The 26647-nt window shown below is 42.5% G+C and overlaps 1 pseudogene; it reads left to right on the forward strand.

Moving 5' to 3' along the window:
* The first annotated feature begins 4974 nt into the window (after nt 1-4974).
* Nucleotides 4975-26647, forward strand: part of LOC140204674 (cerebellar degeneration-related protein 2-like) — an 89464-nt pseudogene continuing 67791 nt past the window's right edge.

Below are 26647 nucleotides of genomic sequence, written 5' to 3' on the forward strand. Positions count from 1 at the left end.
AATGGCCTACTCCTGCACCTATTGTCTATTGTCTTCTATTCTCTCCTATCAGATCACTCCTTCTGCAGCCCTTTATTCCTTTCACCAATCAATTTCTCAGCTCTTTACTTCACTCCCTCCCCCTCTCTTGGGTTTACCTATCACCTACCATCTTGTACTTCTTCCTCTCCTGCCCCCAGTTTTTTTCTCTGACTTTTCCACTTTCTTTCCAGTCCTGATGAAGGGTCTTGGCCTGAAGTATTGACTGTTCACTCATTTCCATAGATGCTGCCTGACCTGCTGAGTTCCTGCAGCGTTTTGTGTGTGTTGCTTGGATCTCCAGCATCTGCAGATTGTCTTGTATTTCTGACGCCCTTCTCCCCCAAGGTCTGAGGAATCAAGGCACAGCTTTATGCTGAGAGGGGCAAGAGTTATCAGGAACTTGAGGACAACTTTTGATATGTAAATGATTAAGCTGCCAGAGAAAGAGGCTGAGGCAGGTTCCATAACAACTTTTAAAAGACAGTTAGACAAGTATATGGAAAGGAAAGGTTTGAAGTGATATAGGCCAAATGTGGATAAATGGGATCGTGATGGCATTGGGTTCACTGTCTGCAAAGCCCTAAACTTTAATACAGGTATCTATGGGTACCCTCACTATAGGAAGGTTATTAACCAACTCTTCAAAGACTACCTAATCTGTGTGGTGAGGTCTAGCTGCCAATACCCAATATTTGAGTGGTGGGTACCCCTTAGCAAGGAAGAGATACTTCTAGCTAACAAAGTAGTTTAAACAGAGTTTATTTTATCTTTAATGCTACATATTTAAATTTAGGCAAATATTTCTCAAGGCTGTTTATTGTCACCCTTCAGTACATGAATGTAAAGAAGAACAGAATGATAGTTACTCCAGATTCAGATCCAATGGAGCATAAAAAACACAAAAAGCACAAGTAACACAGTAAAAAAAACCATAAACAAAATGCAATACGTATAAATATAGAAACAATCCTTTTACACACACACTTAAAACTCAGGGGATTTCTAAGTTACACAAGATTTATAAACTACAAAGGATTCCCAAACACAGGTACAATTCTGACAAACTAAAAGAACCTATTAAAGCTTGCAGATGAAGGGGTTATACATTTCAGAAAATGAAAGTTGCAGAATTAATTTTAGTTCTTCTTTCTATCACCCCATCTTTCTGTAGTTCTTCTCATTCCCAGCAATTCCAACTGCTTTCATTTTTAATTATACTGTTTTGCTACTAGTTGACATTATCTGTCTGTAATACAAACATAGAAGAAACATAGAAACATAGAAAACCTACAGCACAATTCAGGCCCTTCAATAGACAATAGGTGCAGGAGTAGGCCATTCGGCCGTTCGAGCCAGCACTGCCATTCACTGTGATCATGGCTGATCATCTACAATCAGTACCCCGTTCCTGCCTTCTCCCCATATCCCTTGACTCCGCTATCTTTAAGAGCTCTATCTAACTCTTTGTTGAAAGCACCCGGAGAATTGGCCTCCACTGCCCTCTGAGGCAGAGCATTCCACAGATCCACAACTCTCCTGCGAAAAAGTTTTTCCTCAACTCCGTTCTAAATGGCCTACCCCTTATTCTAAAACTGTGGCCTCTGGTCCTGGACTCCCCCAAAATCGGGAACATGTTTCCTGCCTCTAGCGTGACCAATCCCTTAATAATCTTATGTTTCAAACAGATCCCCTCTCATTCTTCTAAATTCCAGTGTATACAAGCCCAATTGCTCCAATCTTTCAACATATGACAGTCCCGTCATCCCAGGAATTAACCTCGTGAACCTATGCTGCACTTGCTTAATAGCAAGAATGTCCTTCCTCAAATTTGGAGACCAAAACTGCACACAATATTCCAGGTGTGGTCTCACCAGGGCTCTGTACAAATGCAGAAGGACTTCTTTGCTCCTATACTCAACTCTCCTTGTTATGAAGGCCAACATGCCACTAGCTTTCTTCATTGCCTGCTGTACCTGTATGCTTACTTTCAGTGAGTGATGAGCAAGGACACCAAGATCTCATTGTACTTCCCCTTTTCCTAACTTGACACCATTCAGATAGTAATCTGCCTTCCTGTTCTTGCCACCGAAGTGGATAACCTTACATTTATCCACATTAAACTGCATCTGCCCACTCACCCAACCTGACCAAGTCACCCTGCATTCTCATAACATCCTCCTCACATTTCACACTGTCACCCAGCTTTGTGTCATCTGCAAATTTGCTAATGCTACTTTTAATCCCTTCATCTAAATCATTAATGTATATTGTAAATCGTTGTGGTCCCAGCACCGAGCCTTGCGGTACTCCACTAGTCACTGCCTGCCATTCTGAAAGGACCCGTTAATCCCTACTCTTTGTTTCCTGTCTGTCAACCAATTTTCTATCCATGTCCGTACCCTACTCCCAATACCATGTGCTTTAATTTTGCCCACTAATCTCCTGTGTTAACCTTATCAAAGGCTTTCTGAAAGTCCAGGTCCACTACATCAACTGGCTCTCCCTTGTCCATTTTCATAGTTACATCCTCAAAAAATTCCAGAAGATTAGTCAAGCATGATTTCCCCTTCATAAATCCATGCTGACTCAGACCGATCCTGTTCCTGCTATCCAAATGTTCCGCTATTTTATCCTTTATAATTGACTCCAGCATCTTCCGCTCCACTGATGTCAGGCTAACTGGTTTATAATTCCCTGCTTTCTCTCTCCATCCTTTCTTAAAAAGTGAGATAACATTAGCTACCCTCCAATCGGCAGAAACTGATCCTGAATCTATAGAACATTGGAAAATGATTACCAACGCGTCTACGATTTCTAGAGCCACCTCCTTAAGTACCCTGGGATGCAGACCATCAGGCCTTGGGGAATTATCAGCCTTCAGTCCCATCAGTCTAACCAACACCACTTTCTGCCTAATGTGAATTTCCTTCAGTTCCTCCGTTACCCTAGGTATTCAAAGTACCTGTTCAACTCATCTGCCATTTCCTTGTTCTCCATAATAATTTCACCTGTTTCTGTCTCCAAGGGCCCAACTTTGGTCTTAACTAAATTTTTCCTTTTCACATACCTAAAGAAGCTTTTACTATCCACCTTTATATTTTTGGCTAGTTTACCTTTGTACCTCATCTTTTCTCCTTGTATTGCCTTTTTAGTTAACTTCTGTTGCTCTTTAAGTTTCCCAATCCTCTGGCTTCCCACTCATCTTTGCTATGTTATACTTCTTCTCTTTTATTTTTATACTGTCCTTGACTTCCCTTGTCAGCCACGGTCGCACCTTACTCCCCTTAGAATCTTTCTTCCTCTTTGGAATGAACTGATCTTGCATCTTCTGTATTATTCCCAGAAATACCTGCCATTGTTGTTCTACTGTCATCCCTGCTGGGGTATCTTTCCAGTCAATTTTGGCCAGCTCCTCCCTCATGGCCCACAAAGCTGTGCCGAACATGTACTTACTTTAGAAATTACTGAGGGTTACCCATAGCCCTTTATTTTTCCAAGTTCCATGTAGCTATCCAAGAGTCTCTTAAAAGACTCTATTGTATCAGCAAATGTCTTTCAGTTACCTTTATCAGGCCAGGTGAATGCAATGTTTCAAAGGTTTCCGAGATTTCAAACGTACATTTAATGTCAGAGAAATGTATACAATATACATCCTGAAATGCTGTTTCTTTGCAACCATCCACAAAAAACAGAGGAGTTCCCCCAAAGAATGGATGACAATTAAATGTTAGAACCCCAAAGTTTCCCCCATCTCCTCCCTCCCACACATAAACGGCCGTAAGCAATGATCCTCCCCTTCCCACACCAGCAAAAAAAGCATCGGCACCCGCCACCAAGCACTCAAGCCTGCAGCAAAGCAACAGCAAAGATACAGACTTGCAGTACCCTAAAAACTACATCTTCACTCGGTATTCAACATACCACAGTCTCTCTCTCTCTCTCCCTAATAAAGGAGAAAGAGGTGCCCCCGTTTCACAGCTAGAGGGGAAACATAACAAATAACTCACTGGGTTACAATGTTAAAAGTCCATTGCATCACTTTTTCTGAGCTCTGTGCCTAAAGATCTCAGGTCTCGGGGCACACAGCCTTAGATCTTCCATCTCCCATGACCCATCAATCTCCTGCCCAGACACCGAACTCCAACACCAGAGCCACAAAATGTTGGACCTCCGAAGGCAAGTGATGCTCTTAGGCTGCGCCCTTGGCATGCCAAATAATGGCCAGTTGTGAGACCCCGAGAGCGGGTCCCATTCCCGTAAAGAACCGTAGTCGGCGTGCAAATCCAGGTCAGGTTCTTCAAAGAAACCCTGAAAGGGAAAAATAGAGATATTAAAGATAGAAATAGAGCTGTTTCCGAAGATGCAAACAAAGGAGTCACCGCTAGGCGCCATTGATTCTCCTAAACTCCTCTAATTTAATGTTTAATTAGATTAACGTGTACCTCATCATTTCTATGGACCAAATCATGGTACGGCAAGAAAATTATTGTTCACTTGTTTATAATAAGAGGCTGAGTAAAGAATATTGGCTGGAAGTTTAACTGTCAAAACAACTCTGACCCTGGTCACGTTGCCCTGCTAGAAAGATGATGTCAGCAACACGCCTCTTGGACCGTGGAACATGAATATCCATCACAGGACTGGCTTTCATGAATATCTTGGTTAGCATCGATCAAAGGGCCTGTTTTCATGCTGTATGACTGTGACTCTATGTGCAGTATTAAAGAGCTGTAAGTTCATTTGAAACCTTGGGATACTTTGGCAATGTCAAGGCTGAGCACTTGCTTTTGGAGCGTCTCTCGGTAGTGTTGGTGACAATAGACTGCTGATGTGGTGGGTTCCTGGATATTCTGCTGTAGGGAGGCAACTTCACCATCACTGAAATCAAAGAGGTGGTTGGCAACACATATAACGTACAAAAGAACTTTACTCCAGCCGTTCCACACTCTGGCCATGCAGGACAAATGGCTGTCTGTGCTGCAGCAGCTGTCTCTGCTGCTCGAGACATCCCAGTCTTTCAATCTGACCCACGACTTCAACTGCATCATCGATGCTGCTGGGCAAACCGGTAGGGTCAATGCAACTCGAATGCCACCTCCAGATGTTAGGATGTGTGATGCCCTCAACAGCCCCGCAGATGGAACACTGCAGTAGTTCACTAGGCTGAGTCAGGAAGGCTTCGTCCAGTCCCAGAGAGCCTTCTTTTTCACTTCAAGGGCACTGACGGTCACAACAGCAGTGTTCTCCTTCAAAGTGGATGTCACATACAGGAAGACCAGAGGGCTGGCAGGACGATACAGAATCTGAACATCACACTAATGACACCAGAAAGCATCGAGGAACTAAGGAGGGTTCATGCAGGTGGGAGAGCCATAAAGTCCCTAAAACAGTAACAGAAAAGTACAGCACGGGAATGGAGCCTTAACCCACCATGTCTGCACTAACCATGACGCAAAATGAAAGTAGTCCCATCTGCCTGCATAGGGCCTGTACCCCTCCATCCTCTACCTGTACATGTGTCTGTTTTACTTACTTACATCCCATTACACCGCTGGTGTTCAGGGCAGCAATGAAGGTCCTCCATCTCTGGCGACATTCAGGGTTTCCTTCGCCATGTCAGTAGCTTCCTTTCGGTTTTCACTACTGTCAGTCACACAGGTTCCCCGTGGAGAATCAGGAATACCATCGCATACAAATGTAGAAGGAGTCTTCATTGCTGTTTCTGTAACAATTTTGTTTTTAACCAGCCAGGGTTGTTAGGCCTAAGCTGAGCCCATGAACCTGGAGGGTTGGTGGACCACTCTTAGTCTGGCCTCTATCCTTTGACCTGCTTGGCACGGGTGACACTACAACGAACCAAAGCAAAATGCCCTGACTCCAGCCAACATAGGTCTCCAGGTCGTTGAGGTACACAAGCCTCCAAACCACAGCAAGGCTGCAGTCTTCTTGGATGATGTGTCTGTCTAAACGCCTCTTAATTGTTGTGATTGCATCAGCTTCTAGACCTTCATGTAAAAAGAATGCCTTTCATACCTCCTCTGAACTTTTTATATCTTCTAATCTTTGATGTATCATCCCAAGAAAATAACTCAAACCTTTCACCCTTTTTACACTTCTCAATTTCATATACTTCTATCAAGTTGCCTCCAGAGAAAACAACCCTAAGGATCCTACTATTAATTGTATTTCTAAGTTATTGTGAAATCAAGAGGAGGAAAGAAGGGATTGTGGGGTGGGTGAGAGAAAAGAGGCTGGGGATGTACAGTTGCTGAAAAGAAAGCTTTGTATATATATAGATCCTTTCTGGATGTTCGATGGTATTCTGCAATTACAAAGTACTTCTGAATTGGTGGCTGTGAATAATATATGAAAAGCAGCAGCCAATTGTGTACCTGGAAAGGATCACAACATTGTGTTGATGTTGGCCGAGGAATTAATATTGGCCATTGGAGAATACCTCAGCATTTCTATAAAATAAGTGGTTAGATTTCTTCTCTGCAGCTGGAAGATAGGCAGACTAACAGTTTGATATTTTGCCCAGAAGTATCTCTGACAGCACAGTATCCACTTAGTACTGCACCAAAATGTCAGTCTAGGTACAGTGTTCAGGTACCTGGAGTGGAACTTGAATATACAACCTGCTGGCAAAAGTAATGATTAAGCCTGGCACCCCATTTTGTGCCATCCTGTATGTACTTATGAGCAATTTTACTGATGTTACATGTAGGTTTATGCAGATGTGAAGATGTGCATCATGTTTTTTAATGAATTTCCACACATACCAGCATTAATAATTTCAGCTGGTGGTGTAGTGGTGTCAGCACCCGACTTTAAGCTGAGTGACCCTGGGTTCAAATCCGGCCGGCTCCTTGCACGCTGTCCATCTGTGCTGGGTTGAGCTTTGAGCTAGCAACTCAGCCTCGAGAAAACAACAAACAAAATGCAAAAGAAATGGAAAGGTTGCCTCCTGATGGTCCACTAGGCACAGAGAGGAATAATATAACAGCATTAGTAAAATGGAATAACCCACACAAAATGTTGAAGGAACTCAGCAGGTCAGGCAGTGTCTATGGAAAGGAATAATCAGTTGACATTTAAACTCAATGCCCTTCTAGAAAAGGAAGGGAAAAGAAGGTAGGGGGAGGGAAAGGAGTACAAGGTAGCAGCTGATATGTGAAGCCAGATGACGGAGAAGGCAGGTGGGTGGAGGAGGGGGATGATGTGAGAAGCAGGGAGGAGAAGGTAAAGGGCTGAGGAAGAAGGAATCTGATAGGAGAGGAGGGGGGGGGACCATGGGAGAAAGGGAAGGAGGAGGGGCACCAGAAGGAAGTGTTAGGCAGGTGAGGAGAAACGAAGGAGTCAAAGGGGAGGCAGAATGAAGAATGGAAAAGAGAGAAGGGGGAGGGGAAGAAATTACTGGGTTAGAAAAATAATTTCCCCGGCCTGATCGTTCCACTTTCACAATGCATGTCCAGTCCTTTACATGTTTGCCCCTATCTGGAAGGACTTAAAGCTCTCCACTCTTTTCTGGACAACAGACCTAACCAGTTCCCAGGCACCATTACCCTCCTCACACTCAACAATTTCTCTTTCAGCTCCTGCCCTGCCATTTTCTTCAAAGCCAGGGTGTAGCCAGGGGCACTAGCATGGGCCCATTATGTCTCCCTTTTCTTTGGCTACATGGAATAACTTATGTTCCAAGCCTTCACTGGTAATGCGCCCCAACTCTTACTGTGCTGCATTGACAAATGCATTGATGCTGCTTCCTGCACACATGCTGAGCTCATCAATTTCATCTGCTTTGCCTACAATTTCCACCCAGCCCTCAAATTCATTTAGTCCATCTCTACACCTCTCTCGCCATTCTCAATCTCTCTTTCTCTATCCCTGGAGACAGGCTGTCTAGCAATATTTTTTATTAACCTCCCAGGTACCTTGGCTCTTCCTCTTCCCACCCAACCACTTGTAAAAGTGACATTCCCTTTTCTCGGTTCTATAGTTATCTACCACCCTCTAAGCCATCACACTGAGCACATTATTCTCCATAACTTCCACCATTTTTCAACAAGATTCTGCCATTAAACACATTTTTACCTTCCCCCCCACTCTCCACTTTCCACAGGGATCGCTCGCTCCGTGACTCCCCTCTGATTTCCATCCTGGAAATTATTCCTACAAGAGACACAAGTACGACACCTGCTCCTCCACCACCATTCAGGCCCCAGATGAGGTAACACATCACCTGCAAGTTTGTCAGGGGCATCTACTGTACCCAGTGCTCCTAGTGCGGCCTCTTCTGCATTGGTGAAACCTGATGTAAATTGGGGTTTGTTGAGCACGTTTTCTCATTCTGCAACAGGCAGCATACCCCAGTAGCCACCCATTTTAATTCCACTTCCCATTCCCGTTCTGACATGTCTATCCATGATGAGGCCACTCTCACTCTGGAGGAGTAACACCTCATATTCTGTCTGGATAGCCTCCAACCTGATGCGATTAACATTGATTTTGCTAACTTCCAGTAATTTCTCCTCCTCCCCATATTCTCTTTTCCCATTTCCCATTCTGGCTCCCCTCTTACCCCTTCTCTTCTCCTCATCTGCCTATCAGCCCCCCCCCCCTTTGGTGCCCTTCCTCTTTTCCTTTCTCCCATGGTCCACTCTCCTCTACTATCAGATTCCCTCTTCTTCAGCCCTTTACTTTTCCATCTATTACCTCCCAGCTTTTCATTGGGAGCTGATAGGAGGAAACGTATTATTCCCCCTCCCTCGCTCACCAACTTTCACCTATCACCTAACAGTTTGTAATCCTCCCCCTCCCCTGCTTCATTTCCAGTCTCAGTCCAAAACATTGACTGTTTATTCCTCTCCATAGATGCTGCCCGATCTGCAGAGTTCCTCCAGCATTTTGAGTCTGATACTCTGGATTTTCCAGCATCTGCAGAATTTCTCAGACATCCCACCTCTCCTGGAAGTTCCGGGAGTCTACTGCATTATGATAGCGACTCCCTGATGCCTGGAAATTATATACAATATCCCGGAAATTGATTTTTTTTGAGAGGGAGAGGGAGATCGAGCATCCTGATTGGTCTCTCTTCGTGCTAAGTAGACTTATCAGTTTTCTCTGTGGGCTGGCTTTACATTCAACCTCAAAAACAATGACAGTGTTGCTCGCTGCACTGTTTGCAACAGTGACTTTTCTATTGCCCATGGTGGGTTAAAATGTAAAAGACATGTTGAGGTGAGTTTAACAGGTGTCATTCGTTCATTAGCATAGCTAATGTTATTTAAACTAGCTGGCTAGCTGCTAAGGAGCTACTCTACTGATGTCCTACGTGATGAGGCCAAACTCTCTGTAGACTTGCTTAACGTTGTTATAGAATAAACATGATAATATAAGATATAATCATATAAGTACATATTTTGATGTCACATTTTCTGCATATACCCAACTTGGTTTACAGATGAGACAAAATCACGAAAGAGAGTATTACATTCACCCTTGGAGGTCGATGGGGGGGGGTGTAGTTGCGGGGGGCAGGGGTGCTACCTCCCTAAAATGAGTTTTTGCAGGGTAGGATGTCTGATTTCTGATGCTTATGATTTGTAAAATGGAAAATGTTGGTGTACCGTTTGCACCAGGCTCTTCCCTCTGTGTAAGCAATTTACATTAATGGTTATCTCCAACAGACACTGGCAGTGGTGGAGACCTCCTGAATCCAAATCCTGTTTTGGATAGGACACTTGTCACTATTCTGTATTCTGTCAAAGGTTTTCCACAGGTTCAAGTTCATGAGATAAACATCTAACCATGATGCCAAGTGTGGATCACTTGGCCCAGAGAACTCTTGGATCAATTTGCCATGTCCTTGAAGAGAATCTTGTAATCTACATTTAACAATGAGATGGTTTTCTGATTCCTGAAATTCTCTCTTTATTAGTGCATGAGGATGATGAATCTGACATTATGGACTGGAAGATCCTTTAGGGAGGACTCTGAGGCAAAAACAAAGACTATCGGCTCATTACATCTTGGAGTTCCTGCTCTGACTGTACCTTCATTGACTAGGGCAGGAGCAGATTCCAGGATCTGACAAACTTCCCTCTGACTCCGTCTTTGTTTCTGATTGCCTTTGAAGATGAGGAGCCTCTTGATGTTCTCCTTCATTGCTTCACACCGGTGCATAAAGAAATCAAGGGCTGACAAGAGATATTCTAAGTTTAGTCAAAAAGAAATAAAAGCTGCATATACAGCATAAGGATTTGGAAAGTGAAATCAAGCAATGTCCTTGAAGAATACAAACCAAGCAGGAAAGAACTTGAACAAAAAAAAATAATGAAAGAGTGAAAAGGGGCAATAAAATGTACCTGGGAAGTAGGATTAATGAGAATTCCAAGGCACTATATATGTATATTAGGAACAAGAGGGTAACTAGAGAAAGGGTGGGTCTACTTAAGGACAAAAAAGGGCATTTATGCGTGGAGCCAGTGCAAGTGTGTGAGGTCCTTAATGAGTACTTCAGATTGGTATTCATCAAGGAGAAGGACAAGGATGGTAGTGAGATTAAGTTCAAATTCAAGATTAATTGTTATGCAAACATACATGAATATAGCCAAACGAAACAGCGTTCCTTTGGAGCCAAGGTACAAAACACATTACCAACAGCACACAGCACACTGCACATAGGACATAAAAGATAGCTCAACTAACACATATGGCTATGATTTCAGAAAAACATGCAATTACAAAGAGAAAAGATAATAATGTAGCCCAAGTTCCTGAGAAGCATGACTGGTATGGCATGATAAGTTGTCCTGGTCCAAATTGTTCTTCCACCTCGTGAACACTAGAGGGCAGCACTGACAGGAGCAGCCAGCCACAAACCCAGAAATAGATTCCAGTTCACCCACAGCCTCTCTCACACTATCTTGGATTCTCCTCCCCTGGGTGCCTGAAACAGGCAACCTTGTGGCCTAGGACTAGTCCTCACCACAACTGCAGCAATGTAGCTCCCCTGCTGTCAGTCTTACTAATAAATCAATGAACCAGACGTTGGTCTCACCAATGAACCAGTGAACTGGACTACAGTATTCTACATTACCAATGTCTAACAGGGTCCTGTGATCACAATAAGAACATACAGGACAATCAATCACACCATAATTTGGACTGCGCAACATCCAACAATATGCTACAAGTCCAGACGACAACACAACAGTACACAATAAATCCAGCTCCATCACTGTCGAGCAACTTGCTGATGGGATAGTCCTGCAGTACTTGACATTCTTAGTGTCCAGCAATGACTTGCAATTGTAAGAAAGACATACAAGACAAACAAATACATCTTCCATTGGACCCAGAGTGGTTACTGCGATGAAGAGTGCCGCCACCTTACCACCACAAGGTTGTAGTAAGGTATGGTGATACTAATGAGGAAGAGTTGGATGTCCTGAAAAACATTAAGGTGAATAGGTCCTCAGGGCCTGATGGAATCTAACTCAGATATTGATGCCTGGAACGCACTGCCAGGACAGGTGGTAAAAGGAGATAGAACAGCAACGTTTAAGAGGGATCTAGACACATGAAGAGATAGACAGTGGAGAGATATTGACCATATGCAGACAGGTGGGCCGAGGAGCCAGCTCCTGAGCTGTACTGATTTATGTCCCATGTTCACAGGGAAACAGTCCCTGGTGTCTCACGTCCTTCAACAAGATATCTGCTTCTTCTTGTTTCTGCTTGTAGTTTCTTCTCTCTGTTCAGACATAGGAATAAGTTACACACGTTCTCTTATCAACTCTGTTAATTATGCTTTCAAACAATGTGTTACTTACAATGAGAGCTTCCAATGTATTTAAGAAGATCTCCTTCATGATAGCATGTTTTTGGCATTTAGGACCATGTTGTCCTTGAACTCTATGCTCAAAAATTACTTCGCTTTGGCAAGCAGAGCCTCGTCCTTTAGCAAATAATTAGATCTGGATCACTTTTGTTTCTGTTTGTTAAATATATCTCACTGTCTTCTATGACAATTTAAAAAGTGATAATCATAGATTCTTTGGCTGCCAACTTGTTAGTCTGTGTCCCAGGAATGTGTGGGCATCGATTTTATTCCTTGTCGTTAGTGGAATTGATCTAACCACTAACAGATTCATCAAGTTCAGTACAGGTGGTCTCCAAGTTGTCATGTGAATGTCAGCCTGACCCAAAACTTAGTTGTTGGTTCCCATTTCTCTATTTTAAACCCTGCCCTGAATTCAATTATATTACAATTTTATCATGACTCACCAAACTATTAACTAGTCTGGTTCATTATTCACCACTGACTGTAATATGATGCTCTCCTTTCTTAGACGATCTTGTTCCGGAAAATCACCCTGAACATGCTGAAATAGTTTACTACTTTCTAGGAATGAGCTTTTCCAATGAAGCAGTGGAGGCTTCCTCAGTAAATATATTTAAGACAAGGTTGGATAGATTTTTGCATAGTAGGGGAATTAGGGCTTAAGGGAAAAAGGCGGGTAGGTGGAGATGAGTCCATAGTCAGATCAGCCATGATCTTATCGAATGGTGGAGCAATCTCAAAGTTAAAATCTCTCATTAAAGCCACTTGTCTGTTCATTTGTACATTTTGTGCTTCAGAGGTGTTACAAGGCTGTGTGCTACTCCTCCTGAAGTCTTACTTCCATTTTTCCTTTTTTAACTCGGCCCTAGGGCTAAGACATTGTAGGATTGAAATGAGATGAAAACCTAATTGAGGTACAATCTGGACATCCTACTTCACTCGGCACATAATGTGATCATTTCTACATCCATGATGTATGTACACATGAAGGTTGCTGGGCTAGTCTCGATTATGTCATACATGACTTTGCTGCAATAATGTCCTGTACATACAATGAAACTTGATACTCAATCTACTGAGTCCAATTTTTGGTTCATTCCGACCAACCAGGCATTTCTTCCATGTCCCATTATTGGTGCCAGTGTCCTAAAAGTCAAGCTAGTTTTGGGAGCTGTGGTCCTTCAGCCAAGTCCTTACATCTGACCAGCAATCAGAATCCTTGAAGCCCTAGAGTTACACAGCACAGAGGAAAGGCCTTCAGTCCAATTTGTCCATGCTGATATTTCCTGTGCCTGACCCATTTACAGTTCCTGGTCTGTGATCTTTGTTTAGATTTCCAACATCTGCAGTTGTTCTTCTATTTATTTTTACTGAGAAAACAAATAATACGTGACCTCACATATCCCCACCTGTGCCCCAAATCATTAATGTCTCTGTGGAAAATCAAATTATCAATCTCAGATGCCAAGTTAACAACCAAGCAGAGGTTGCTGTAGATGTGCTTACTAAACTCTGATTTGCAAATCTTCCAACCAATGAGACTTTGCTCTAAGTTTTAACTCTGTCTTTTACTTGACCCCTATTACATCTGATAACAGCAGGAACAGGTTCTTTCCACTCATCCTATAGCTGTTCTTAACATTGTGGACCAGTGCATGATGTGGGCATAGATGACACAGCAGTGTGTTCAAATGGCTGCCATCTGCCCACTTTATGCAATGGTAGGTACCTAGGTGGAGAACAGTAAAAGGTTGGTTGATGCCTTGTAGCTAGTTGGTGGAGAAGAATTCTTATCCCAAATTCAGATCCTAGTTCTTGCTAAAAGAGGTTGATAAATTTTCCATGCACACTTTCAATATATTTCCTCTTTAATGGCTATATGACCATAAGACATTGTAGCAGGATCAGGATGTTCCATCTTGGCTGATACATTATCCCTCTCAACTCCATTAAAAAAAAACTTCTCCTATAACTTCTGATGTCCTTTCTAAGCAAGAAGCTATCAATCTCTGTTACAAAGGGATATCCTTGTATTCTGAGGTTTTGCACTCTGGCCCTAGACTCCCCCATATAGGAAACATTTTCTCCATGTCTACTCTATCTAGGTCTTTCGATATTGAATAGATTTCAAAGAGATGCCTCCTCATTTTTCTAAACTTATGTATTAACGGCATAACTCTTGTGAACCTCTTCTGGATCCTCACCAATGCCAGCACATCTTTCTTTAGATAAGGGACCCAAAACTGCTCACAATATGGTCTTCAATGTCTAATAAAGCCTCAGCATTCCATCCTTGCTCTTATATTCTAGTCTTTTCAAAATGAATGCTAATATTGTATTTGCTTTCCTTACTAATGACTCAACCTGCAAGTTAACCTTTAGAGAATCCTGCACGAGAACTCCCAAGTACCTTTGTATATCTGATTTTTGAATGCCCACCCCATTTAGGAAATAATCTATACCTTTATTCTTCCTACCAAGGGGCATTACCACACACTTCTCTGCACTGTATTCCATCTGCCACTCTTTGTCCATTATCCAAATCCGTTTCAGTTCTTCTGCACACTTCCTACTTCCTCAACCCTACCTTGCCCTTCAACTATCTTTGTATTGTCTGCAGACTTGGTCACAAAGTCATCAATTCCATCATCCAATTCATCGACATATACTTGAATAGAAGCAGTGGCAACACCGACCCCTGCTGAACATCACTTGTCAATATAGGCTCTTACCTTCTTTAGCAGCCTCTTGAGCAGCATCTCGTCAAAGGCCTTCTGAAATCCCAAGAAAACAACATCCAGCGACTCTCCTTTCTCTATCATGCCTGTTGTTTCCTCTAAGAATTAACTTAAGGAAACCATGCTGACTTCGACTTATTTTATCACGGGCCTCCAAGTACCTGGAAACCTCTTTCATAATAATGGACTCCAACATTTTATCAAGCACTGAGTCATGCTAACTTGCCTATAATTTCCTGCCTTTTCCTTCCTTCTCTTTTTAAAGAATGGAGTGAGATTTGTCATTTTCCAGTCCTCCAGAGCCATTCCAGAATCTTGTGATTCTTGAAGGATCATTACTAATGCCTCCATAATCCCTTCAGCTTTGACTTTTTGAATGCTGGGATGTAAGTCCATCTGGTCCAGGTGACTTATCTACCTCCAGATCTTTCAGCTTCCCAAACACCATCCCCTCAGTAATAACAATTACATTCACTTCTAGTATTTCTGGCATACTGCTGGTGCCTTCCACAATGATGTAAAATACTTAGTGAATTGGTCCACTGTTTCTTTGTCCTACGTTACTCCCTGCCCAGTGCCATCTTCCAGTTGTCTATTATCCACTCTCACCTCTTTTTTACCCTTTAGATATCCGGAAAAAACTGTTAATATCAGTAATTTCCTACTAACATTTTTGTTTATACAATCATTTCAACAAAGTATCTTCTACTGATTTTTGGAATCCGAATAAGGCCAGCATTTACTGTCAAGAGGTGATGGACAATCAAATCTTGACTACTGAAGTCTTCTTGAGAACATGCCTCTACATGAAGTCCTGTTCCTTAATTGAGCTCCTATCAACTGAGGATTTGCAAACAGAACCTTTTACCTCAACCTGGACCACAATGACTGAATCGTCTCTATCTCTTTCAAATATCCATCTAAGTCAGTATGAGATACTCCTTATCTTAACATCATGCAGGCAACATGCCATTGGATCTCTCATAACTTTTCCATAATTATTGAATACTCCACAACTACATATAAATCTCAGCCTGAAATGTCGACTGTTTACTCTTTTCCATAGATGCTACGTGGCCTGCTGAGTTCCTCCAGCATTGTGTGTGTATTACTATATAACTTTTTCCCATTTTCTTCTTCCCTTTCTCAGCCCAAAGCATTGACTGTTTATTCCCCTCCATAGATTCTCTAGCATTTTGCATGCACTAACGTAAGAACATAAGGCCATAAGCAATTGGAGGATGCCCCGCCATTCAATAAGATCATGGTTGACCCAACCATGGACTCATTTCCACCTACCTACCTTATCCCCATAATGCTTAATTCCCCTACTGTGCAAAAATCTATCCATCCTTGTCTTAAATATGTTTACTGACGTAGCCCCCATTGTTCTTATGTCCGAGCTTAGTCAGGTCACCATAAGCCAAGAAACTATTGGCCATACGGGGATCTCTAACACAGGGTCTTGGATGAAAGAATCTGGATACCCTTTCCCATAGTCTTGTATTAAAGTGTTTCCAAATCTCATTGCTTCTTATTAACTCTAAGCTTCAACCATCAAACACTGTGGAACTCTTTCAGTCAATCATTCATTCTCTAAAGCAAGCCTCAAAAGTTGTGAGCATGCTTCTTGATTGTGTTTTCCCTTTTTTTGGTATCTATACCACAGGCTTTTTTCCATTATTTACAAATCCTAACAAAACAAATTAAATTCATCTTATATTTGTGGCTCCGTCAATTCCACTGAATAGAGGAACAATACCAATAAGGAATAAAATGACTACTCACTCATAGCTGGTGGAGTACAAGTTGGCAGCTAAATAGCCCGGAGCTAGCATTTCAAAAATAGTCCTGCAAAGAGTGCTTTTTAAGCTCATTTATCTGGTTGATTGCTTGGTTTCATTGACAGTGGTTAAGGACAGGAAGAGAGCAGTAAGTCTTACTTACAAATGTACAATTTTCTAAATCAGAATGAGCCATATGCATTTGTTGATGGAGAGTAAATAGAGTTGTTGGAGATTTGTTCTGAGTGAATCCTGGAAACAAAATCACAGGTTTGCAGCAATTATTTTGCATTGCCATGTATTTCTACAAAATTATTCTGCTTTTATGAGAACAGTCATCTCTTTTATTCTGTTATGCTACAGTTGCCAACAACCAAAGTAAACACATGCCTCAGGCGACCAAGCTATTTAAGGTATTTTTAAAAAATTACATGTCTTAAATCTAAGAAGGATTTTTCCAATAGCTGCTTACCGCTTACTCCTTTTGAATTTAATATATTTTTTCTCAGCTTGTTAATGGAGAAGCAGAAAACTTTCATGCCTACCAGCATTACATATTAAGTAAAGAATAACACCGGCTTGATTTCCAAGGGGAGTAAAGAGAGAAAAAGGGTGAATCCCGGAAGTTAAATTCACAATACAAGCAACACAGAGGAAACAAAAATGAAGTAAATCATTTTACTTTCACGAAGAACACATGAGTTTTTATTTACATTCTCTATATCTTCTTGAAGACACTGACTCTTTCCTCAGATGCATGTATTTCTTCACTGAATCTAATGACTGTTAGAGTGTGCACTGGAGAGAAATCACAATTAAGTCAAAGCTTGGCTCCATTCAGTGCCCACTTGTGAACTTACCTAAGTGTCATTCAGGCCACTCGTAGAGGAATATGCTGGTTACTTGCTACACTATTAGATTAGATTAGATTATGAGGACACACAGTCCTCTTTTATTGTCATTTAGTAATGCATGCATTAAGAAATGATACAATATTCCTCTGGTGTGATATCACAGAAACACAGGACAGACCAAGACTGAAAAGCTAACAAAAAACACATAATTATAACATATAGTTACAACAGTGCAACAATACCATAACTTGATGAAGAACAGGCCATGGGCACAGTAAAAAAATTCAGAGTCTCTCGAGAGACCCACAGTGCACTATATTAGGGCAGTAGTGATAGGGGACTGTATAGTTAGGGGGTCAGATGGGCGATTCAGTGGACGCAGGAAAGAAACTTGGATGGTAGTTTGCCTCCCAGGTGCCAGGGTCTGGGATGTTTCAAATTGCGTCCATGATATCCTGCAGTGGGAGGGAGAACAGCCAGAGGTCGTGGTACATATAGGTACCAATGACATCGGTAGGAAAAGGGAAGAGGTCCTGAAAACAGAGTACAGGGAGTTAGGAAGGAAGATAAGAAGCAGGACTGCAAAGGTAGTAATCGTGGGATTGCTGCCTGTGCCATGTGACAGTGAGTATAGGAATAGAATGAGGTGGATAATAAATGCGTGGCTGAGGGATTGGAGCGGGTGGCAGGGATTCAGATTTCTGGATCATTCAGACCTCTTTTGGGGCACATGTGACCTGTATAAGAAGGATGGGTTGCACTTGAATCCCAGGGGGACCAACATCCTGGTGAGGAGGTTTGCTAAGTCTACTGGGGAGAGTTAAAAAAACTAGAATTGTTGGGAGGTGAGAACCAAACTGAAGAAACTGGGGAAGAGGTGGTTGGCTCACAAATAGAGAAAGCTTGCAGACAATGTGTGAGGGAGGATAGGCAGGTGATAGAGAAGGGACGCGCAGAACCCAACGGTTTGAAATGCGTCTATCTTAATGCAAGGAGTATTGTGAACAAAGCAGATGAGCTTAGAGTGTGGATCAGTACTTGGAGCTATGATGTGGTGGCCATTACAGAGATTTAGGTGGCTCAGGGACAGGAATGGATTAACTGGAGTAAGGGGAATTATGAGGCTATCAGGCAGGAACTTGGAAGCTTAAATTGGGAACAGATGTTCTCAGGGAAAGGTACGGAACATTTGTGTGCAGTTCTGCATAGGTACGTTCCAATGAGACAGGGAAGTTATGGTAGGGTACAGGAACCGTGGTGTACAAAGGCTGTAGTAAATCTAGTCAAGAAGAAAAGAAAAGCTTACAAAAGATTCAGAGAGCTAGGTAATATTAGAGATCTAGAAGATTATAAGGCTAACAGGAAGGAGCTGAAGAAGGAAATTAGGAAAGCCAGAAGGGGCCATGAGAAGGCCTTGGAGGGCAGGATTAAGGAAAACCCTAAGGCATTCTACAAGTATGTGAAGAGCAAGAGGATAAGACATGAAAGAATAGGACCTATCAAGTGTGACAGTGGGAAAGTGTGTATGGAACTGGAGGAAATAGCAGAGGTACTTAATGAATACATTTCTTCAGTATTCACTATGGAAAAGGATCTTGGTGATTGTAGTGATGACTTGCAGCGGACTGAAAAGCTTAGGCATGTAGATATTAAGAAAAAGAATGTGCTGGAGCTTTTGGAAAGCATCAGGTTGGATAAGTTTCCAGGACCGGATGAGATGTACCCCAGGCTACTGTGGGAGGCAAGAGAGAAGATTGCTGAGCCTCTGGCGATGATCTTTGCATCATCAATGGGGACAGGAGAAGTTCCAGAGGATTGGAGGGTTGCGGATGTTGTTCCCTTAATCAAGAAAGGGAGTAGAGATAGCCCAGGAAATTATAGATCAGTGAGTCTTACTTCAGTGGTTGGTAAGTTGATAGAGAAGATCCTGAGAGGCAGGGTTTATGAACATTTGGAAAGGTATGATATGATTAGAAATAGTCAGCATGGCTTTGTCAAGGGCAGGTCGTGTCTTATGAGCCTGACCGAATTTTTTGAGGATGTGACTAAACACATTGATGAAGGAAGAGCAGTAGATGTAGTGTATATGGATTTCAGCAAGGCATCTGATAAGATACTCCATGCAAGGCTTATTGAGAAAGTAAGGAGGTATGGATCCAAGGGGACATTGCTTTGTGAATCCAGAACTGGCTTGCCCACAGAAGACAAAGAGTGGCTGTAGATGGGTCATTTTCTGCATGGCGTCGGTGACCAGTGGTGTGCCTCAGGGATCTGTTCTGGGACCCTTACTCTTTGTGATTTTTATAAATGACCTGGATGAGGACATGGAGGGATGGGTTAGTAAGTTTGCTGATGACACAAAGGTTGGGGGTGTTGTGGATAGTGTGGAGGGCTGTCAGAGGTGACAGCGGGACATTGATAGGATGCAAAACTGGGCTGAGAAGTGGCAGATGGAGTTCAACCCAGATAAGTGTGAAGTGGTTCATTTTGGTAGGTCAAATACGATGGCAGACTATAGTATTAATGGTAAGACTCTTGCAGTGTGGAGGATCAGAGGGATCTTGGGGTCCGAGTCCATAGGACGCTCAAAGCAGCTGCGCAGGTTGACTCTGTGGTTAAGAAGGCATACGGTGTATTGGCCTTCATCAATTGTGAAATTGAATTTAGGAGCTGAGAGGTAATATTTCGGCTATATAGGACCCTGGTCAGACCTCACTTGGAGTATTGTGCTCGGTTCTGGTCACCTCACTACAGGAGGGACGTGGAAACCACAGAAAGACTTCAGAAGAGATTTACAAGGATGTTGCCTGGATTGATGAGCATGCCTTATGAGAATAGGTTGAGTGAACTTGGCCTTTTCTCCTTTGAGTAATGGAGGATGAGAGGTGACCTGATGGAGGTGTATAAGATGATGAGAGGCATTGATCGTGAGGATAGTCATTGGTTATCTTTTCCCAGAGCTGAAATGGCTGACACAAGAGAGAACAGGTTTAAGGTGCTGGAGAGTAAGTACAGAGGAGATGTCAGGGGTAGGTTTTTTACGCAGAGAGTGGTGAGTGCATGGAATTCACTGCTGACAACGGTGGTGGAGGTGGACACGATAGGGTCTTTTAAGAGGCTTCTGGATAGGTACATGGTGCTTAGAAAAATAGAGGGCTGTGGGTAAACCTAGTAAGTTCTAAGGTAGGGACATGTTCAGCACAACTTTGTGGGCTGCAGGGCCTGTATTGTGCTGTAGGTTTTCTATGTTTCTATTAGGGATTTAGGCATGATCTGGAATCGAGCTGTGGCAGAGATAGATATCCATTCCTTTTGTAACCTCAGACCTCATCAAACCATGTCTGGTGCTGTTGTAGGCACTTGCCTGCAGATCATAGCCATTTATTTCCCTTCCCCTTCTTTTATCCTGATTCTCTGCAGTTCCCTGTTCCTTTGTCTTTGATGGCATCACTAATGGTTTGAGGTAATTGCCCCTTATATTTTACATTTAGATTTATTTATCGCTCTACAGTGAAATGCAGCTGTTTGCGTTAACGACCAATAGAATCACAGGATGTACTCAGGGTAGCCCACAAGTGTTGCAACACATTCCGCCTCCAACATAGCATACCCACAATGTTCAGATAAACGCCACGCAGCCAACATATACCAAGCAACAACTGCAAAACAAACCATTCCCACCTCCCAACCACACACACATAGACCTCCCGTATCTCCTTCCTGATGAGAGGAGTGAGAAGGAGCATGTCCTTGGTGGTAGGGGTCCTTGATGATGGAACAGGAGGCATCCTGTCACAATGCCAGGAGCACTCTCAGATAACTGGTCAAAAGATTGTGGGGTAGAACAATCAAGGGCAGATGTTTTGTGTTTCAGACTTCAAAAATTGTAAGTTTGAAATGATAAGGTAACTACTAAGAGTACACAAATATAAAACAAATCTGTAATTTTCCACAGAGTAACGGACGGAATAGAGAAGAGTACAACACAGGATTCAAGATTCAAGTACATTAATTATCAAAGAACCCATAAATTATACAACCTTGGGACATGCTTGCTCACAGGTAGACACAAAACAGGAAACCCGAAAGAACCTAATTTAAGGGCAAAAATAAAAATAAAAATAGAAGACCAACACCCGCTGTGCAAGAGAAAAACAAGTACAAATCACGCAAACAATTGAAGCACACAACAGCATTTTGAACCACAACCGAGTCCTCAGATCTGAACTCTGGAGCAGCCTGGAGTAGATCCTGGCTTATCAGTTCATCATATTAGTGAGCATGGAACACAGCAGCCGGGGCAGTCTTCATAGTCTCAGCGCCATGGAGGTGACCGTCACGGAGAATGAGCGAAATCGGCTCTTATCTCGACCAACACCCTATCTCCTTAGTCTATGTGGGCCGGTGTTTAAACCAACCAAACAATGGAGCAGCAAAAGGTTATGGCACCCTGGTGAGAGGAGTGAAGATTGCGGAGAGCAAGCGACATTGGCTTTCGCCTTTGATGTGGGCAGCATTTAAATTGTCTAAGCAGCGAATTATACCTCGTACTAGGAACAGGAGTAGGCTCTTTAGCCATGATACCTGTGCCGAACATGACGTCAAATTAAACTAATCACATCACCCTGCATGAGATTCATGTGCTTCCATTCCAGGTGTAACTGTGGACCAATCTAAACCTTTCTGAAATGCTGCTGTCATATTTGCTCACACCGTTGTCCGTGGCAGTGCATTCTCGCCAGCTACCACTCTGTGTAAATGTACTTGCCTCTCAAACTTCCTTTACTTTCCTCTTCTCACCTTAAACCTACAACCTCTGGCATTTGACATTTTTACTTTGATAAAAAGAAAGATTCTGCCTGTTTATTTATACTCTTATAATTTTATAAACTTCTATCAGGTTGCTCCTCAGCTTCCCAATCTCCAGAGAAAGTGACAAACCTGATTTTGATTCTGACAGGTACGTCCATCCTTTCCTGATAGCTCAAACCCTCGAATCCAGGCAGCTTTCTGGTAGAGCTCTTCTGCAGCTCATTTTCCTAAAATTGAATGAAACAATTTTCAACCTAACTTACTAGGTGGGATATTGATGGACACATTGACTGTCTAGTTCATACATCTACCATAATTAGCATTCTAATAAATTTGTGGTTAAAATATCCGCATAGAATTTGCTCCTGAAAGCACCATTAAATTTTCCAAATCATTAATTCATATGAAACTTTGTCTTCTTGGCTCACAGTAAAATAGTAATCCTGATGTTATCACCTAGGCGACTTAAGCACATCTGTAATGTAAAATTGTTAAATTAGTCTTTAATTCAAATGCAAAGGAACAGAAGAAGAGATGGGTTGTAAATTTTGCTGAGAGAAGTCGGATGCCCCCTGGATCTCTATTATTGATGCTGTAGGAATTCAATTGCTTATTGTTACCAGGATCACACCCTAATTTTCCTTGAGGAGGTGTAGCAGCATTTCTTAAGGGCTGCTGACAGAATGAAGAAATAAACACTTGCATTCCCTAAACATTGATTCATGAAGATTGGAGGAGTTTGAAGCAGGACGAAATATCAAATGGAACACACAAAAATATTTAAAATGGAGCAAAAAGTAAATGTTAATGCTGGCAGCACAATACTAAGATGAGAAAAAATATTTTTACTGCAAATTCAATTTTCAGAGTCTTTTTCTTGCGTATTTCTGTGTGAGCAACACCAATGTAAATCAATACATTCTGAGCTTGCTCAGTTAATGGCATTGGTCTTATTATTGAAATTTAAGGGCCTTGAAATGGTTAGCCTGTTATTCAATTAATCAGTCATTACAGCACTGCGTGCTGCATCTGCTGTTCCCGATGTGGTTTGCCTACAGGGATAGTGGAAGTGCTTCTGATAATTACAGTCCTACGAGTGATGAATATCAGAATGAAACCCTGACATTTCCACCTTCAAATGCTTACTGCCTCTACAGCCAAACAATTTTATTTATCAGTGTTTTTGAAAAGGGATGGCAGAAGCTATCTGATTATCTGCCTATAAGTTGTGTGCGAGAGATCTGCTTCACTTAATGAGATTTGTTTAAATGTCTCCCTTTATCTCTGTTGCTCTTTCTGTTTTCAACCAACCCCTCCTCGCTCTACTTAAGGTGTTGGTTTCTGGAGAAATGTTGGTATCTGAACCACTCAGTAAGGACCAGTCTCACAGCCCCTACCCTATACATTGTGTACCATTACGTACATGGACGTGCAGTCCCAGCAGATAGGACAGGTTCAAGCGTGGGCAGCTCACCACTCCCTAGTAGTTCTAGGCTATTTAGTGACATTAGAAATTCTAGGTAGCATCAGTAAGACAAAGGAGATGGTGATGGACTTTAGGAAGACTAAGCCTGCACTGCTTCCTGTTACTATTGATGGCAAGAATGTGGATTTGGTGAGGACCTACAAGTACCTGGGGGTGCACCTGGATGACAGACTTGAGTGAAGCACCAACACAGAGACTGTGGTACAAGAAGGGCCAAAGTCACCTCTACATCATGAGGAGACTGAGGTCCTTTGGAGTATGCAGGTCTCTCCTCCACGTTTTCTACCAGTTTGTTGTCACCAGTACAATCTTCTATGCGGTGGTGTGCTGAGGCAATGGCATCAACACAGGGGATGCCAAACTGATTAGAAAGGCTGGCTCTGTTATAGGAGTAAAACTGGACACACTGGAGGCTGTGGTAGAACAAAGGACCCTACGGAAACTCCTGGGAATTCAGGACATTATTTCTCACTCTCTGCAGGCCACCTTGGCTGAACAGAGGAGCACTTTTAGTAATAGACTAAAACAATTGCGCTGCTCCAAAGAGCGCTATATGAGGTCATTCTTACCCTCAGCCATTAAGCTCTGTAATGAGTCAACTTATAGCCGGGGAAGTGATGACTCCCTCCTGTTAGACTGTTTGAGGTAACTTATTTTTTATTCTTTCTACTTCTTTTCTAATATTTATATCTGTGTACTTACATTACTACTGTGATACTGTAATTATCAATCTATCTATCTATACTATTAGAATAAACTGATTCTTTCAGCAACACTACCAGAAACCTAGTTATACACGACTTATGAGGAAAGGTTGAGTGAGCTAGGGCTTTGTTCTTCGGAGTGACGGAGGATGAAAAGTAATGTGATAGAAGTGTGTAAGATTATGGCAGGCATAGATAGAGTGAACAACCAACACCATTTTCCCAAGGTGTCAATGGCCATTACTAGAGGTCATGCTTTTTGGTGAGGGGAGGAAAGATTATGGGAGATTTCAGAGGTAGGTTTTTTTTTCACAGAGAGTGGTGGGTGCCTAGAATGTACTGCTGGAGCTGGTAGTTGTTAGGGGACATGTAGTAAGGTGCCAACTTCAGCAACTATCTTCAGATATGAATATGAAGTGTAGCTTAAATTTAAGAAGCTGCTCTGGATGATGGGTTCCGAAGAGCAGTGAACCACAGCCAACTGGAAGACCAGACAATGCTGATTTAACATTCATTTTGTGCCTGTAGTGTGGGTATGAAGAGGGGGTGTGAAAGTTACATATACGTAATTTAAAGGAAGCATTGTAGATACATTGTAAATATAGAATTGTCCTTTGGTTTCTAGCCATAAAAAATGTCACATAACGTTTGGTCGAGCAAGTCTTTTTACCTGAAAGGGTCGCAACATGATACTTGCTGTGTCTCATTTCGTTGAATAAAAGACTACTTCATATCTACCAGCTACATCTCTCCGGTGACTTAGTTCATGTGACAACATTTGGGGGCTCATCCAGGATACCATCTTGTGACCCATCATGTGGCCAGTCACCTCCCCAGTCAAAGCGGGTGAATATTTTTAAAATTAGCACCCCTATTTGAACCAGTTTGGCTTGGTCACTACGGGATCACGGGGTATCACGAAAATGGCGGAAAGCTGAAGTGGTAGGCATAAAAGTAGGGTGAGTTGTGAGTGTATGCATGTGTGTTTATGTAAGAGACTAAAGTTTCTGTGTTTATTTTCTGAACTGGGGCCACCAGATGCAAAGGGTGGTTATTGAAGGTTTGGGACGCCAGTGGTGGCATGTACACTCATTCCAGGAACTGTATTTAGACAGATGAGTTTGTGAGTGTGTGTGTACCTTGGATGTAAGGAATACTGAAGGCATCATGAGTTCATATGCTTCCTCAGTAACAGATTGCAGAGTACATACTCTGTGGTTTTAAGGCCAATCCAATAAGGACATTGAGGCTCTTAGGTAGGCATATAAATGTAAGAAAAATGGATGGTTATGGGATGTGTAGAAGGGAGGGGTTAGATGGAATGTGGAGTAGGTTTTCTTTAGAGGTCGAGCATGGAACAGGCCTTCCAGCCTAACAAGCCACATCGCCCAGCTAACCCCCTATTTAAATTAAATTAAAATTAAAGGCGTCCGTTAGTCTTGCGAGACCATGGATCTGTGCCTGGAAAGTCTTCACTCTTCAGGGCGCAGGCCTGGGTAAGGTTGTATGGAAGACCAGCAGTTACCCATGCTGCAAGTCTCCCCTCTCCACCCCACCAATGTTGTCCAAGAGAAGGGCATTAGGACCCATACAACTTGGCACTGGTGTCGTCGCAGAGGAATGTGTGGTTAAGTGCCTTGTTCAAGGACACAACATGCTACCTCGGCTGGGGCTCGAACTCACGACCTTCAGATCACTAGTCGAGTGCCTTAACCACTTGGCCACATGCCCACACTATTTAATGCTGGTCTAATCACAGGACAATTTACAATGACCAATTAACCTACTAACTGGTACGTCTTTGGACTATGTGTGGGAACCGGAGCACCCAGAGGAAACCTACGCCATTCACGGGGAGAACGTACAAACTCCTGATATACTGTAATTGTCCCGTATCAGACTGCAAAACACTCCAGCATGTGGTGAAAACTGCCCAGTGGATTATCGGCACCCAATTGCCCATCATTGAGAACATCTACCTTAAACACTGCCTGGACAGGGAGAAAAGCATTATCAAGGATGCATCTCACCCTAACCATGGACTTTTTACTCTCCTCCCATCCGATAGGCACTCCCAGCACCAGCAGGCACAGGAAGAGCTTCTTCCCTGAGGCTGTGACCTTGCTGAACCTCACATCACAGTGCTAAGCAGTATTGCATCCATATTGTACTGTCTCAGTACTTTTACATTTGTATGCTGTAGCACTTAATTTTTATTCACAGTTATTTTGTAAATAACACTATTCCTTGCATTTCTGGTCAGATGCTAACCGCATTTCATTGGCTTTGTATCTGTACTCAGCACATTGACAATAAAGATGAATCTAATCTAATCTAATCTAACTCAAATCCACATCGTGGGCTGAAGGTCTGTACTCTGCTGCACAGTTTTATGTTCCA

Source organism: Mobula birostris, chromosome 11 (assembly GCF_030028105.1).
Source record: "Mobula birostris isolate sMobBir1 chromosome 11, sMobBir1.hap1, whole genome shotgun sequence".
Taxonomy (NCBI): domain Eukaryota; kingdom Metazoa; phylum Chordata; class Chondrichthyes; order Myliobatiformes; family Myliobatidae; genus Mobula; species Mobula birostris.